The 15,838-nt window shown below is 40.2% G+C and overlaps 2 non-coding genes across 2 annotated transcripts; both read left to right on the top strand.

Moving 5' to 3' along the window:
- The first annotated feature begins 269 nt into the window (after positions 1-269).
- Positions 270-432, top strand: LOC137659362 (U1 spliceosomal RNA). Its single transcript, XR_011047492.1, has one exon. It is a non-coding gene; the product is annotated as a U1 spliceosomal RNA (small nuclear RNA).
- Positions 433-10,504: 10,072 nt separating this feature from the next.
- On the top strand, positions 10,505-10,667 carry LOC137659345 (U1 spliceosomal RNA). Its single transcript, XR_011047479.1, has one exon. It is a non-coding gene; the product is annotated as a U1 spliceosomal RNA (small nuclear RNA).
- The last annotated feature ends 5,171 nt before the right edge of the window (positions 10,668-15,838 follow it).

Here is a 15,838-nt window from a genome sequence, read left to right as displayed (position 1 = left end):
TTTTCCTTCGTTAGGGTTTATTATAACTAAAACATTTTACAAAATATTGAATAAGGGAAATCTCCTTGGGGGTTTTAGAACATAAGCTGTCAACAGACAAAGAATAAGAAATATTTAAAGATCACTTATGGAAAATATCTATACCATAATTCAATAAGATTTAATTGTATTATATATATAAATTTGAAGAATTTATTACATAAAAACTAATATGAGGAGAGGTATACTCAGTTCCCCTCAGCTTGGGTGCTGTGGTGTGTGGTAAGAGCATACTTACCTGGCACAGGGGACACCATGATCACGAAGGTGGTTCCCCCAAGGCGAGGCTCACCATTGCACTCTGGTGGTGCTGACCCTTGCGATTGACCCAAATGTGGTCAACTCGGGTGCGAAATTTTTGGTAGCGGGGGACTGCGTTCGCGCTATCCCCCAATAAAAACTCTTAATTATCTTTTAAAAACTAAAATTTTTTAATATGTTTGAGGACATTCTGGGTAATAAAGTTTTCATACTTGACCTCATTTATATTTTCAAAGTAGGATGATCCAACGCTTGAAGTATCACCCTATTGGTTATACTTAGGCTTGTCTTGGTTGAGTCTGGCTCTTGGCCATGCTGATTCTCTTGCACGTGTGTCTAGAAAACTCTGAAAAGTAAGATTGCTCTGGGCAGAGCAATACATTAAAAGCAGATTCTTGTGAGCTGAGATTTTGCAAGACCCTGACCACACCGGTCAGGTCTTCTACTCATGGGGGCTATGACTGACCGTTAAAGAGCCCCCGTCTGGAAATATGGTCCGGGCAATCTGTGTATGTGTGTATTGGTTATACAGTTGGTAAACTGAGGAGAATTAGACATTTATGATTTTGGAGCATTTGGAGGCCGGCTCAGGCATAGAAGAATGGTTGATTTTATTTCTCTTAAATTTAGTCCTCACATTTTTTTTTCGCATGGGGCAGTTTTAGGGGTGTGTTTATGATGCCGGCCATGCCCCTTAACTTCCTTATTTTCAACCATGTTGTTAAAGATACGCTGGGTCACAGGTAAGGACAAGGTTTGTAGGTTAGGTGTGAAAGTTTATGTTAGTGGTATTCTGTACATGCTGGGGGTCCTGTCCATTACTATACATGTTAAAATAATCTGATTATGTGATTCTCAGTTTTGTTTCTTGTAATTATTTGATTTCAATTTTACCGCCTGGAAACAACGAATGCCATCGTCAGCCGTTCCCTTACCATAATGTAAACAAACCCGCCCCATACGGCGAGACGAAACTGTACTGTGTTGTTCTGTCACCCGTACCTTTAACCTCAGTTGGACTTTAAAACGCAACATGTGTAAAGGTGTTTTTGGTAATCTGACTCACGAATGTACATAGAAAGTATTAGAAAGAATGTGTATTAAATGAAGAGAAATATCACACATAATATAAAATCAAACTTTACCAGGTTATGGGCCCAGCTTGGTTGCTTGCTTACAGATTGTCCAGTCTACATAGGCTGAACACGGGCTCTTGCGTTGGTACCCCGTCGAGCAGGTACCCGGCTCACCGGAAACCTGCTCTATTTTACTGGAGCTCTTTTCAGAGCTTATTATTCAACACAAGCAATATTGTTGATTACAGTATAATATAAAGCAGGGCCACACTGCTCTCACATAACTAGTCCTGCAGCCGCTCAGCTCCTTGAGCTTAGCTGCAGGTGCGACCTCTCAGCCCTAAGAGCATAGCCGCAGAAGCCTTCATCCGCTTGGTCTTGCAACCACTCAGCACCTTGAGCATGTTTGCATGTGCTGTCGCTCAGCACCATGAGCATGACCGTCTGTGGACCAAGAAAACCCAGTCCAATTGGAACCGAAGTGAAAAGTTTTAGTGGTAGGTAAAAGTGTTGATAGAAGTGAGTCCCAGTAAGTAGGAGAGACTGGGAGAGAGAAGGATCTCAAGTAGTAGAGTAAAGGAGCAGTTTAAAGCAAAGATGCTTATCTCTGCTCAAGTGGGAGTGCAACAAAGATGGAGAGGAGGGATTGAATATTACTGTCAGAAGTCTTGACAAGGGAGAAGACTTTGATTATGAGCTGTGTTAGCAAGGGGATCAGCTCTTCCAATGGCAAGGATGTAGCTTGGGCAATGATGGAAGGGATTGAAGGAGGATTCTGAATAGGATTGGGGTTAGGATCAGGGATGGACACAGGAGTAGCAGCTGGCGTTGGAGCTGGAGCCAGCCTCCGAGGAGGTCTTTTTCGAGGTTTCCTCTTCGGCTTTGATTTTGTCGTTTTTGTGGTCTCTGCAGTAGGGTGAGAGACTTGCTGAGGATTCATTCTTTTCTTCAGCCTTTTCAGGGGTTCTGGACATCTTTTGTTCCATGCATGATGTGGTTGGGAACAGTTGGGGCACTTGGCCCACGTTTCTCTCCCGTCATTATGTTCATCAATGCAGTTCTGCGTTGGATGTTTGCCGCTACAGGCTCCGCAGACGGCCCAGCTTTTGCAGTCAGACTTATGGTGCCCAAACTGTTGGCAGTTGAAGCATTGAAGTGGTTCCTTTTCTAAGTCCCTAATGGGAAAAGTTAGCCACAGTCCGAGCTCCAGGGCAGGTGGCATAGGTCCAATGAAGGTGACGACTTCTTTGGTGGGTGTCTTGCCACTGCCCAATTTCCTCTTGACTTGGGCAACATTGTGGCATACTTCAATGAAGGAAACAGGCAGTTTAGTTGGGTAGTTGTAAACCATCGCTTTCTTCTGTCTCTTGGTAGGATTCAGATAGGTAAGGGTGGTTTCCTTGTGGAGGTGATTTGTGCTTTCTTGGTCTTTTGGGGTGATAATGATATCACCTTTTAAGTTGGGCCTGGCTGTGAACTTGAGGCCAGGTTTGACAGCTGCCATGGCGGCTACTGCCGCATATGATGGAGTTTCTCCGGTGGCAGAGAGCTTGAATTTGGGTAGCTGGGATGAGCCTGGTTGTGCTGCTGCAACTGCGGTCTGTGTGTTGTCAATGGCCGTGACTGAGTAACAGCGGCTAGGTTAAGGCCTGGGGCTGGTTGATTTCCAGCAATTGCTGTGACTTCCTTTAAGAGTTGCAGATGATATAAGCTGGGTAATATGCGGAGCAGGTGATATAAGCTGGGTAATATGCTGAGCAGATGATAGAAGCTGGGTAATATGCAGAGCAGGTGATATAAGCTGGGTAATATGCAGAGCAGATGATATAAGCTCGGTAAAATGCGTAGCCAGTGATATAAGCTGGGTAATATGCGGATCAGAGGATATAAGCTGGGTAATATGCTTAGTAGATGATATAAGCTGGTTATATGCTGAGGAGATTGGTATTAGCTGCTGGTAATTTGCACTGGACCGAACCAAGCAGATTCAAATCACTTATTATCAGAATATCTACTTGTTTAGATATTGAGTAGATGCATAGCTCTTATTATGACATCTACTTATTGAATATTAAATTTTTCTCTTAATGATTAATATTGTAGTCTTCATTTTTTTTCCTTTTTTTTCTTGGATTCTATAAATTGTGCAACTTTCCATTTGTGTTACTTTGGCTATCAATATATATTAAGGGGTGTATGTATGATAGCAGCCACTTGTATGTAAATCTATATGTATTTTTTGTAAAAGAAGACAATTTCCTTCATTAGGATTTATTATAACTAAAAGATTTTATGAAATATTGAATAGGGGAAATCCCCTTGGGGGGTTTTAGAACTTAAGCTGTCAACAGACAAAGAATAAAAAAAATATTTAAAAATCACTTAAGGAAAATATCTTTTTACAATAGTTCAGTAAGATATATTTATTTATGATTATAAAATGGTTCAAGCACGTCTCCATTAACTTAAATGTATTATATACATCCACTTGAAGAATTTATTGCATACAAACTAATATGAGGAGAAGTTTACTCAGTTCACATCAGGTTGGATGCTGTGATGTGTGGCAAAAGCGAAATGCTCCTATTACATAGGAAAACACTTTGGACTGTCTCATTTACTTGAGGCAAACATATGACACGAGACCGACGGGCTGCCAACGCAAGAGCCCGTGTTCAGTCTATGTAGACTGGACAATTTATAAGCAAGCAAGTGGCAAGAGCATACTTACCTGGCACAGGGGACACCATGATCACGAAGGTGGTTCAAGCCGTCTCGAAAGAAGGCCAGGTCAGTGGGTGTGTAAGAAAGGTCCTACGCGTCCCGAGTAGTGCTATCACTCTGCTACTATAGGCTTCAAGTAAAGGGGTCGCGCTCTATTTCTTTACATTTTTTCTGCTGTTATTCCAGAAAATTTTACTGTTCTGGAATCAAGGCTAGAACCTATTATAAGGTGTGTACCAAACTGCAAAGAGAGTTACCGAAATGGACCGAAAATATGTGCTTTCCTTTCCAAATACTGATGAAGAAAAAAACCAAGTGAATGCACGTTATCAGGAGAGCCGAATATGTTCCTAATTAAAATAGTACGGGAAGTACTATATCTATTGTTGTAATAATTATAATTGCATTACATTGTTCATGTGGTATTGGTCGCAGAATATCAGCCTCTTGTATAAGGATTAATTCAGAGATTACCTAACTGTTTACAAGATTACTTGGGTATTCACACTTTCTTCCCTTGCTACTTACTCCTGCATTCTCTCTCTCTCTCTTCTCTCTCTCTCTCTCTCTCTCTCTCTCTCTCTCTCTCTCTCTCTCTCTCTCTCACTCTCTCTCTCTCTCTCTCTCTCTCTCTCATTTTCATGAAAATGTGTTATGCACTTCAATACTGCATTTAAACACTTTTCAGGTAACACGGGTACAATTCAAATCTAGTGATATTGAATCTGACACATCCTTCTTCGATAAGACAATTGGGAAGAACCTCACAGCTAAGAGTATTGCAAACATTAATAGTAAAAGATTAAAAATAAATCTGTCAATTACTTCAAGTAAAGAAAATGTAGGCTACGGCAATATCATGCGATTGTGGGTGATTGTGCAAAAGATAATATTAAATAATTTCAAATTGCCTGAAATGTTTATTTATCTTGTTTTATTTTTTTAGTTAATTTGTTAGAATCGTTATTTTTTTTTCAGTATACAAGCGTAGTTTGGAATCAGTGGGTTTTGGAATAAGGCTACTGCCTCGGGAAAGTTTTATTTTAATTTTATCACTTTTTTCCTGTCTTAATTTTTCTTAGCCGGATTGTTCAAAGTCGTCTCCATATCAATCGACCTACTCATGCCGACTTCTTCCCCCCCTGACCAGGCCTAGACCCTGTACTTGAGACGGCCTTGGGTGGTTCCCCCAAGGTGAGGCTCATCATTAAACTCTGGTGGTGCTGACCCTTGCGATTGACCCAAATGTGGTCAACTCGGGTACGAAATTTTGGGTAGCATGGGACTGCGTTCACGCTATCCCCAATAGAAACTCTATCTTGTATAAACTAAAAGTTTAATATATATGAGGAAATTCTGCTAATAAAGTTTTCATACATGACCTTATTAATATTTTCCGAGTAGAATGATTCAACGCGTGAGGTATCACCATATTGGTTATACTAAGGCTTTTCTTGGTTGGGTGTGGCTCTTGGCCAAGCTGATTCTGAAAAGTCTGATTGATCTGGGCGGAGCAATACATTAAAAGCAGATTCTTGTGAGTTGAGATTTTGCAAGACTTTGACAACACCGGTCAGGTCTTCTACTCTTGGGGGCTATGACTGACCTTTAAAGAGCCTCTGTCTGGAAATATGGTCCGGACAATCTGTGTGTGTATTGGTTATACAATGGATAAACTGAGGAGAAATAGACATATCATGATTTAGGAGCATTTGTAGGCCGGCTCAGGCATACAAGAATGGTTGACGTAATTTCTCTAAGTTTAGTCCTCACAAACATTGTTTGCTTGGGGCAGTGTGTGTGATGCCGGCCATGTCCCGTAACTTCATTATTTTCAACCGTATTGTTAAGAATACGCTGGGTCGCAGGTAAGGACAAGGGTTGTAGGTTAGGTGTGAAATTTTATGTTAGTGGTACTCTGTACATGCTGGGGGTCCTGTCCATTTTTATACATGTTAAAATAATCTGATTATGTGATTCTCAGTTTTGTTTCTTGTAATTATTTGATTTCAATTTTACCGCCTGGAAGCAACGAATGCCAACGTGGGTCGTTCCCTTACCATAATGTAAACAAACCCGCGCCATACGGCGAGACGAAACTGTAGTGTGTTGTTCTGTCACCCGTACCTTGTAACCTCAGTTGGACATTAAAACGCAACATGAGTAAAGTTGTTTTTGGTAATCCAACTCACGGAGGTAGATAGAAAGTATTAGAAAGAATGTATATATGTATATATGGGCTCAGGATACTCCGAGCGCCAACAGTAAAATAAATCTCGTAAAAAAAGGGGAAAATTAGGAAGTAGAACAACATTGTGTCCTACATTGTGGAAGGACTGAACTACAAGGGTGTCGTGACACAGAGAGGTACACAAAATGGCGGGCGAAGACAGAAGAAAAAATGGCATGAAATTCTGAATGAATTGAATTATTTCTATTGGGCGAAGAGAACTAAAGCTACTCTCACTCAGAATAGGTGGTGGGAATGTATAGATCCAAGATGTGCCAACGATCAAGACGACCGGATGCAAATGAAACTTCGAAGAAATAACGATGATGCACTGAGTTATATCACACAAAGAGAGGATAATTTAGAGCTGGACGACATCATTGAATTTACCAAAGCAAAAGAAGCATGGGATATTTTAAGTGATATCCACATAAAAATGGATACTTTTCAAATTGTTGATGTGCTTGAAGAACTGTATAACTGCAGAAAAACTGAAGAAATGTCAATGAAGGAATATATAGCATTTGTATACAGATTGGGGAGGGATGTAAATGCAGCTTTAGGGGAAGAAGTAGCTTAATTTTGAAACTCAATGGTAGCTGCGTTTTTGCTGAGACTCTAGAGGTCTTAAGCATATTCCCAAATATCAAATTTTGTTAAAGTCACAGTTCTCAAAAATTAAAGATTTAGATATCAAGACTGTAAAGTCAGTGCTGCTTTTCGAGGAGATGAAAGATAAACTTGAAGCAAGAAAAGAAGAAAATCTTTAAGTTTATAAAATGAACTTTAGAAGAGATTCAAGAAAAGAAGATGGAAATTCAAGTACAAGTTATGAAAGAAAATAAGGCGCAAGAGGCTTCAAGAGAGAGGACAAAAGATTTGTCTGATATGCTTGTAGCCAACCTGGACATATAGCAAGATACTGTCCAAAATTTGAAGAAAGAAGAGATAAGGAAGAAAGCAGATACAGAAGAAAGAAAACACAATACCAAGGACAGACAAAATAAAAAAAGCAGGAAAAAAATATCTGGGAAGAAAGCACAATATGGCAGTGATAAAGACTGCGAAAGTGAATATAAAGACGAGGAGCTATCAGGAAAAGTTGCGAAAACCAGAACAGATACAAAGGCAATTGTTGCAGTAATTGAAAATGAAAGTGAAATGACAGAAAAAATAAATGCTATCGTGAACAAGTCACCAGTGAAAGAAGATTGAAAATTATTATGGAACTTGGATTTTGGTGCTAATGATCACATAACACTTCATAAAGACATAGTTGTTGATTTTGATAGTAGCATCACAGGTAACGTAAAATGGGCCGATGGCAAGAAGTCTCCATTCTAGCCAGAAGAAAAGTGATTATGAAAATGAAACACTAGTATGGTGAATATGAATTGAAATTACAAGAAGTATACATTGCCCCAAATCTAGTTTAAAACCTGTTGTCTGAAAGAAAATTGAATGAAAAGGGATTTTAGTTAGTTACCTACAAAGGTGTCAAACAAGTGAAAGATGTAAAAGAAGTATTTCTGAAAGGATACTGGAATTAGGCAGTGAAGATGTATCAGAGCAAAGGCAAGAAAATTTTTCAAAGAAAGGAAAGAAATTTTAATAAGAATGAAGATATAGAAATCACAGGAAATAGAGCAACGATAAATTTGTGGCAGAGAAGATTTGGACATGTACTACCCTTACCCAAAGTTTGTGAAACAAAAGCTAGACTTGAATACTGTACTACAGAACATGCATGGAAGGTAAGTCTTAAAATAAGACAATGCCTTCAAGTGAATCAAGAAGTAGTGAAGTACTGGAAATAGTACATAGTGATGTTTGTCAGATTCCTGAGCATCATCGAATGCAAGTGGAAGCCACTACTTTGCTACCTTTTTAGACGGCCCTTCAAGGTACAGTGGAATTGCTATAATGGAGAAGAAAAGTGAAACAATGGAGAAATTCAAGGAATACATGGCCAAGGCAGAGAGGAAACACAACAGACTTTTGCAATGGATCCACACTGATAATGGAGGAGAGTATGTCAGCAAGGAATTTTTGGTTTTTCTTATAGAGAAGGGAATGGAGAGACGGCTGACAATCCCGCTCTCTCCTCAAGATTCATGATAATAGAGTCTGTAATACTTCACAAATTCTGGACTGAAGCCATTCTTCATGCAAATTACATCAAGAATAAAACAATGTCAATCGCCATAAACGAATTTCATCCATGTTGTGGAATGGGAGAAACCTTGAATGTGATGACCTGAAATTGATGAAAGTGTTTGGCTGTGAATCTTGAGCTAAGCTTGGGGAAACTTCAAAACTAGAAGTTCGAGCAGAAAGATGTGTCTACCTGGGGTTTGCCCGAATCGAAAAAGATTCAAGTTGCGGAACATCAACAAACAAGTCATGATCAATTCCATTAACGTTGACTAAATTTTTTAAAGAAGAGATTTAACCTTTCAAGATAAGGGAACACATCAGTAGAAACCACACCCAAGAAGCAAGCAGTAACTCTCTTCTTATCTGACTCTGACACTGATATCAACACTGATTGGGAGAACCATTTCTCTGATGATAACACCAGCATTGAAAACAGGGATGACAATCAAGATAATCAAGAAGATAAGCCAGAAAACTGGGAAAGCAGTAAAGAAAATCAAGAAGAAACTCATGAAAAACAAGAAAATCACGATCATCAAGAAAATCATCATGAGAACCATGAAGAGTAACCTAATTTTGTGAAAGATCCCAAAGGACGAGGAAAGCAAGGAAGTGCCAATGTTCCAGCATTTTCCAAAAGACCCATGGACTGTCGAAGAAGCATTCAATTGTCCTGGCAAAGACAAATAAGAAGCTGCAGTGCTGCAAGAAATGAAATGCTATAAAGCATGGCCCCCTGGAAAATAGTGCCAAGACGCAACAGGACACAAAATGATAGATTGCAAGTGGGTATTTAGAAGTAAATACAATGAAGTAGGTGAGGTAGGGGTACACAAAGCAAGACTTGTGGCCGGGGGGTTCTGCCTAACACATGGTGTGGACTACCTCGAGACTTACGAACCTGTGGTGAGGAAATCAAGCATTTGACTGTTACTTGCATTAGGTGCTGAAAATTCATGGTCTGTTGAACAGCTTGACTTTAATTCAGCCTATCAAAACAAGATTCCAATGATCTACAAGTTACCTGTGTCAAGGATTATGTGTAGTATTTCTAACTGATAACCAGTAAAGCTTGTCACTAGTATTTAGATAGAAGATTAAAGAGAATTAGAAGAACCATACGCCTTTCGACTGAACTTGGGCGACACTACCAGATAACCTCTAGTTTGTGGTTTCTCTTAGCTCTCCACAGCTTTCTTTTTACTTGGGTAATATGCTGAACAGATGCTATAAGCTGGGTAATATGCTTGGTAGATGATATGAGCTGGGTAATATGCTTATTAGATGAAATGAGCTGGTAATATGCTGAGGAGATTGATATAAGCTTCTGGAAACTGCACCGTACCGAACCAAGCAGATGCAAATCACTTATTATCAGGATATCTACTTGTTTAGATATTGAGTAGATGCAAAGCTCTTATTATGACATCTACTTATTGAATATTAAATTTTTCTCTGAATGATTAATATTGGAGTCTTCATTTTTTTTTTTCATGGATTCTATAAATTTGTGCAGCTTTCCTTTTTTGTGTTACTTTGGCTATCAATATATATCAAGGGGTGTATGTATGATAGCAGTCACCTGTATGTATATCTGTATGTATTTTTTGTAAAAGAAGACATTTTCCTTTGTTAGGGTTTATTTTAACTAAAAGATTTTTCGAAATATTGATGGGGGGGGGGTTTAGAACATAAGCTGTCAACAGACAAAAAATAAGAAATATTTAAGGAACATATGAAGAAAATATCTGTATACAATAATTCAGTAAGATTTATATATATATATATATATATATATATATATATATATATATATATATATATATATATATATATATACATATATATATATATATCTATATGTATATATATAAGATTATAAAATGGTTTAAACTGTTTTCTATTAGCTTAATTGTATTATATACATAAATATGAGGAATTTATTACATAAAAACTAAAATGAGGAGAGGTATACTCAGTTCACCTCAGCTTGAGTGCTGTGGTGTGTGGGAAGAGCATACTTACCTGGCACAGGGGACACCATGATCACGAAGGTGGTTCCCCCAAGGCGAGGCTCACCATTGCACTCCGGTGGTGCTGACCCTTGCGATTGACCCAAATGTGGTCAACTCGGGTGCGAAATTTTTGGTAGCGGGGGACTGCGTTCGCGCTATCCCCCAATAAAAACTCTTAATTCTTATGTTTGAGGATATTCTGGGTAATAAAGTTTTCATACATGACCTCATTTATATTTTCAGAGTAGGACGATTCACCGTATGAAGCATCACCCTATTGGTATTACTGAGTTTTGTCTTGGTTGGGTGTGGCTTTTGGCCATGCTGATTCTCTTGCACATGTGTCTAGAAAACTCTGAAAAGTAAGATTGCAAGACCCTGACCACACCGGTCAGGTCTTCTACTCATGGGGGCTATGACTGACCGTTAAAGAGCCCCCCTCCGGAGATATGGTCCGGGCAATCTGTGTGTGTGTATTAGTTATACAGTTGGTAAACTGAGGAGAATTAGACATTTATGATTTAGGAGCATTTGTAGGTCGGCTCAGGCATAGAAGAATGGTTGATTTAATTTCTCTCAAGTTTAGTCCTCACATTAATTGTTTGCTTGGGGCAGTTTTAGTGGTGTCTGTATGATATCGGCCATGCCCCTTATCTTCCTTATTTTCAACTGTATTGTTAAGAATACGCTGGGTCGCAGGTAAGGACAAGGTTTGTAGGTTAGGTGTGAAAGTTTATTTTGGTGGTATTCTGTACATGCTGGGGGTCCTGTCCATTATTATACATGTTAAAATAATCTGATTATGTGATTCTCAGTTTTGTTTGTTGTAATTATTTGATTTCAATTTTACTGCCTGGAAGCAACGTCGGCCGTTCCCTTACCATAATGTAAATAAAACCGCGCCATACGGCGAGACGAAACTGTAGTGTGTTGTTCTGTCACCCGTACCTTTCAACCTTGTAAATTTACCAGGTTTTGGGCCCAGCTTGGTTGGTTGCTTACAGGTTGTCCAGTCTACATAGACTGAAATCGGGCTCTTGCGTTTTCAGCCCGTCGAGCAGGCACCCGGCTCACGGGAAACCTGCTCTATTTTACTGGAGCTCTTTTCAGAGCATATTATTCAACACTGGCAACATTGCTTACTACAGTATAATATAAAGCAGGGCCACACTGCTCTCACATAACTAGTCCTGCAGCCGCTCAGTTCCTTGAGCATAGCTGGAGGTGCGACTGTTCAGCCCTAAGAGCATAGCCGCAGAAGCCTTCATCCGCCTGGCCCTGCAATCGCTCAGCACCTTGAGCATGGTTGCAAGTGCGATCACTCAGAACCAAGAGCATGACCGTCTGTGGACTAAGAAAACCCAGTCCAATTGGAACCGAAGTGAAAAGTTTTAGTGGTAGGTAAAAGTGTTGATAGAAGGTAGTCCCAGTAAGTAGGAGAGACTGGGAAAGGAGAGAAGGATCTCAAGTTGTAGAGTAAATGATCAGTTTAAATCAAAGATGCTTATCCCTGCTGAAGGGTGAGTGCAACTAAGATGGAGAGGAGGGATTGAATATTACTGTCAGAAGTCTTGACATGGGAGAAGACTTTGATTATGAGCTGTGTCAGCAAGTGGATCAGCTCTTCCAATGGCAAGGATGTAGCTTGGGCAATGATGGAGGGGATTGAAGGAGGAGAAGTAGGATTCTGGATAGGATTGGGGTTAGGATCAGGGATGGACACAGGAGTAGCAGTTGGCGTTGGAGCTGGAGCCAGCTTCCGAGGAGGTCTTTTTTGAGGTTTCCTCTTCGGCTTTGGTTGTGTCATTTCTGTGGTCTCTGCAGTAGGGTTGGAGACTTGCTGAGGATTCATTCTTTTCTTCAGCCTTTTCAGGGGTTCTGGACATCTTTTGTTCCATGCATGATGTGGTTGGGAACAGTTGGGGCACTTAGGCCAGGTTTCTCTCCCGTCATTATGTTCATCAATTCAGTTCTGCGTTGGATGTTTGCCGCTACGGGCTCCGCAGACGGCCCAGCTTTTGCAGTCAGACTTATGGTGCCTAAACCGTTGGCAGTGGAAGCATTGAAGTGGTTCCTTTTCTAAGTCCCTAATGGGAAAAGTTCGCCATAGTCCGAGCTCCAGGGCAGGTGGCATAGGTCCAATGAAGGTGACAACGACTTCTTTGGTGGGTGTCTTGCCACTGCCCAATTTCCTCTTGACTTGGGCAACATTGTGGCATTCTTCAATGAAGGAAACAGGCAGTTTAGTTGAGTAGTTGTAAACCATCGCTTTCTTCTGTCTCTTGGCAGGATTCAGATAGGTAAGGGTGGTTTCCTTGTGGAGGTGATTCGTGCTTTCTTGGTCCTTTGTGGTGATAATGATATCACCTTTTAAGTTGGGCCTGGCTGTGAACTTGAGGCCAGGTTTGGCAGCTGCCATGGCGGCTACTGCCGCATATGATGGAGTTTCTCCGGTGGCAGAGAGCTTGAATTTGGGTAGCTGGGATGAGCCTGGTTGTGCTGCTGCAACTGCGGTCTGTGTGTTGTCAATGGCCGTGACTGAGTAACAGCGGCTAGGTTAAGGCCTGGGGCTGGTTGATTTCCAGCAATTGCTGTGTCTTCCTTTAAGAGTTGCAGATGATATAAGCTGGGTAATATGCGGAGCAGGTGATATAAGCTTGGTAATATGCGGAGCAGGTGATATAAGCTGGGTAATATGCGGAGCAGGTGATATACTGTAAGCTGGGTAGTATGCGGAGCAGGTGATATAAGCTGGGTAATATGTGGAGCAGATGGTATAAGCTGGTTAATATGCGTAGCCAGTGATATAAGCTGGGTAATATGCGGAGCAGATGATATAAGCTGGGTAATATGCGGAGCAGATGATATAAGCTGGGTAATATACTTAGTAGATGATTTAAGCTGGTAATATACTGAGGAGATTGGTATAAGCTCCTGGTAATCTGCACCGGACCAAACCAAGCAGATGCAAATTACTTATTATCAGAATATCTACTTGTTTAGATATTGAGTAGATGCAAAGCTCTTATTATGACATCTACTTATTGAATATTAAATTTTTTTCTTAATGATTATTATTGGAGTCTTCATTTTTTCTTTTTTTTTTTTGCAACCATGGATTCTATAAATTGTGCAGCTTTCCATTTGTGTTACTTTGGCTATCAATATATATCAAGGGGTGTATGTATGATAGCAGCCACCTGTATGTAAATCTATATGTATTTTTTGTAAAAGAAGACATTTTCCTTCGTTAGCATTTATTATAACTAAAAGATTTTCCGAAATATTGAATAGGGGAAATCCCCCTTGGGGGGGGGGGGAGGGTTTAAAACTTAAGCTGTCAACAGACAAAGAATAAAAAATATTTAAAAATCACTTAAGGAAAATATTTCTAAAATAATTCAGTAAGATATATTTATTTTTGGGCTCAAGCCATGTCGTCCTGATGGAAGTTCCTAAAGGGTAGCTTCCTTGGGTATATATAACTACGGCAATATTCCCAGAGAATTTACCTTAAGGTACCCAGAATTCTAACTCCTGGAGCGAACATCCTTAATAAAAGAACCAGGGATATCGCGAAATATCAGAGGACGTATTCTTGACACGCCACATAGCAATCTGCATCCCGAACAGAGTTAACACTTCGAAGGGGTCAATTGGCCAGAAAACGAAAACGAGAAAGAAAAGAGAGCCGCTCGCAAGGTATCTCTCCTCTCCCGTTTCGTAAGCGTGCATTCCTTTTTGCGTAGCTCAACAACTCGGTGTTTTTTCCCTGTGTTTCTCGCAATTCTTGGATTATTTCAACTTTATAATGCTTTCTCCAACTTCTTCTGCTTCTGATAAGTTGAGTATTATTTCTTTTATGTATAAATGTAAGCTCTTGATAATTTTAAAAGTGATTTGATAGTGATATCGTTGTTACAAGAGCTGTTGCCTACCGGAGGCGTCCTGGACGCTGTCGCTCGCTATGTATGAGTTATTTAGTTAGCCAGAGCGACGTTTCCGGCTGTTTCGCTTTAATAATTTTAGCTGTTCAGCGTTACATAGGATTTCTTTATATGATGCTTTTAGTATTTCTGTTTTGGCGAAGGATTTGCCGATTCTGGGCTACGCTAGACCTTGTAGCCTAGTCGTTTGGCCCTAGTACTTTCCTGCATGATATTCAGATTTCCGAGTGTTTTAAAATTTTATTGAAGCTTTAGGCAGTTTTATACATTTAAGATTATGTTGATTTTCTTCCAACATAGTATACGAGTGAGTTTCGGTGATTTAGGTAATCGATTCTCTTTGCGCCTAGGCTAGTTGTCTATGGGGCCTTAGTTTACTTTTTGGGCTCAAGCCATGGCGTCCTGATGGAAGGTTCCTGTTTGGTAGCTTCCTTGGGTATAAGACTACTAAGATATTCCCAGAGAATTTAACCACAGGTTATCACAGAATTCTAACTTCTGGAGCGAGTATCTCAAAGGTTTCCCTTTAAGACATCGTAATACAACAGGGGACACGCATGTCTGAACGTGCCACATAGCTATCTCCACCCCGAACAGAGTTAATGCTTCGGTGTGTAAGGACTGAGAATAGCTGGGAGCCGTTCCACAGCTAATCTCACTCGTGGCTACTACTGATACTCGAGACGTAAACAAACGGACGCCATTGCTCTAATGACGTCACGCGCGTCTTTATCCTTTGTTTAGTAGCTGCCCTACTTAGACGGATTTTCCCTTGTGTTAACTTTATCGCTTTGCATCTTCGCTATGTCGTTACCTTCAGCCTCGCCTTCTTCTGGAAAGTTGAGTACAAGGTTCCAGTATTGTTTAATTAAGCTCTGGCCGTAAAGTAAATATTATTTTGCGAAATAATTGATGTTTTGTGGCAGAGCTGTGCCTCTACCGGACCCGCCATTTTATGGCGTCGTTGTTGTTTTGCATGTCTTATTTAGTTAGCCACAACAACGCTTCCGGCATTATATACTAATCGAATACATTAGTTTATTTAGTCTTCATAGCTAGGAACTTTTATATCGTGTTTAGACGCTTTTTATCGGTCATCGATTGACCTCATACCAGTCGGCTACTATAGCCCCCAGGCCAGGAGCCTACATACAAGTGTTCATGCATGATTTATTAGTGATCCTAGACTAAGTTATGAAGATAGTGGCATTATTATTTTACAATACTTTTGACTAGTGATGCAAATGTTTTCGCCTTCAGGGACCATATAGGGGATAGGCTAGTCAGTGATTCTTTCTAGCCTAACCTAACCTTAGGACCCCTATATGCTTCCTTCATCCCCTGCCTTGGCATTCCCTCTATTTAGCCTTGATCCCTTTTCTGAGTAAA

The sequence above is a fragment of the Palaemon carinicauda genome, chromosome 19 (assembly GCF_036898095.1).
Source record: "Palaemon carinicauda isolate YSFRI2023 chromosome 19, ASM3689809v2, whole genome shotgun sequence".
Lineage (NCBI taxonomy): Eukaryota > Metazoa > Arthropoda > Malacostraca > Decapoda > Palaemonidae > Palaemon > Palaemon carinicauda.
Note: the sequence above shows the minus strand (reverse complement) of the source record. Positions and strands in the feature narration are given on the sequence as shown.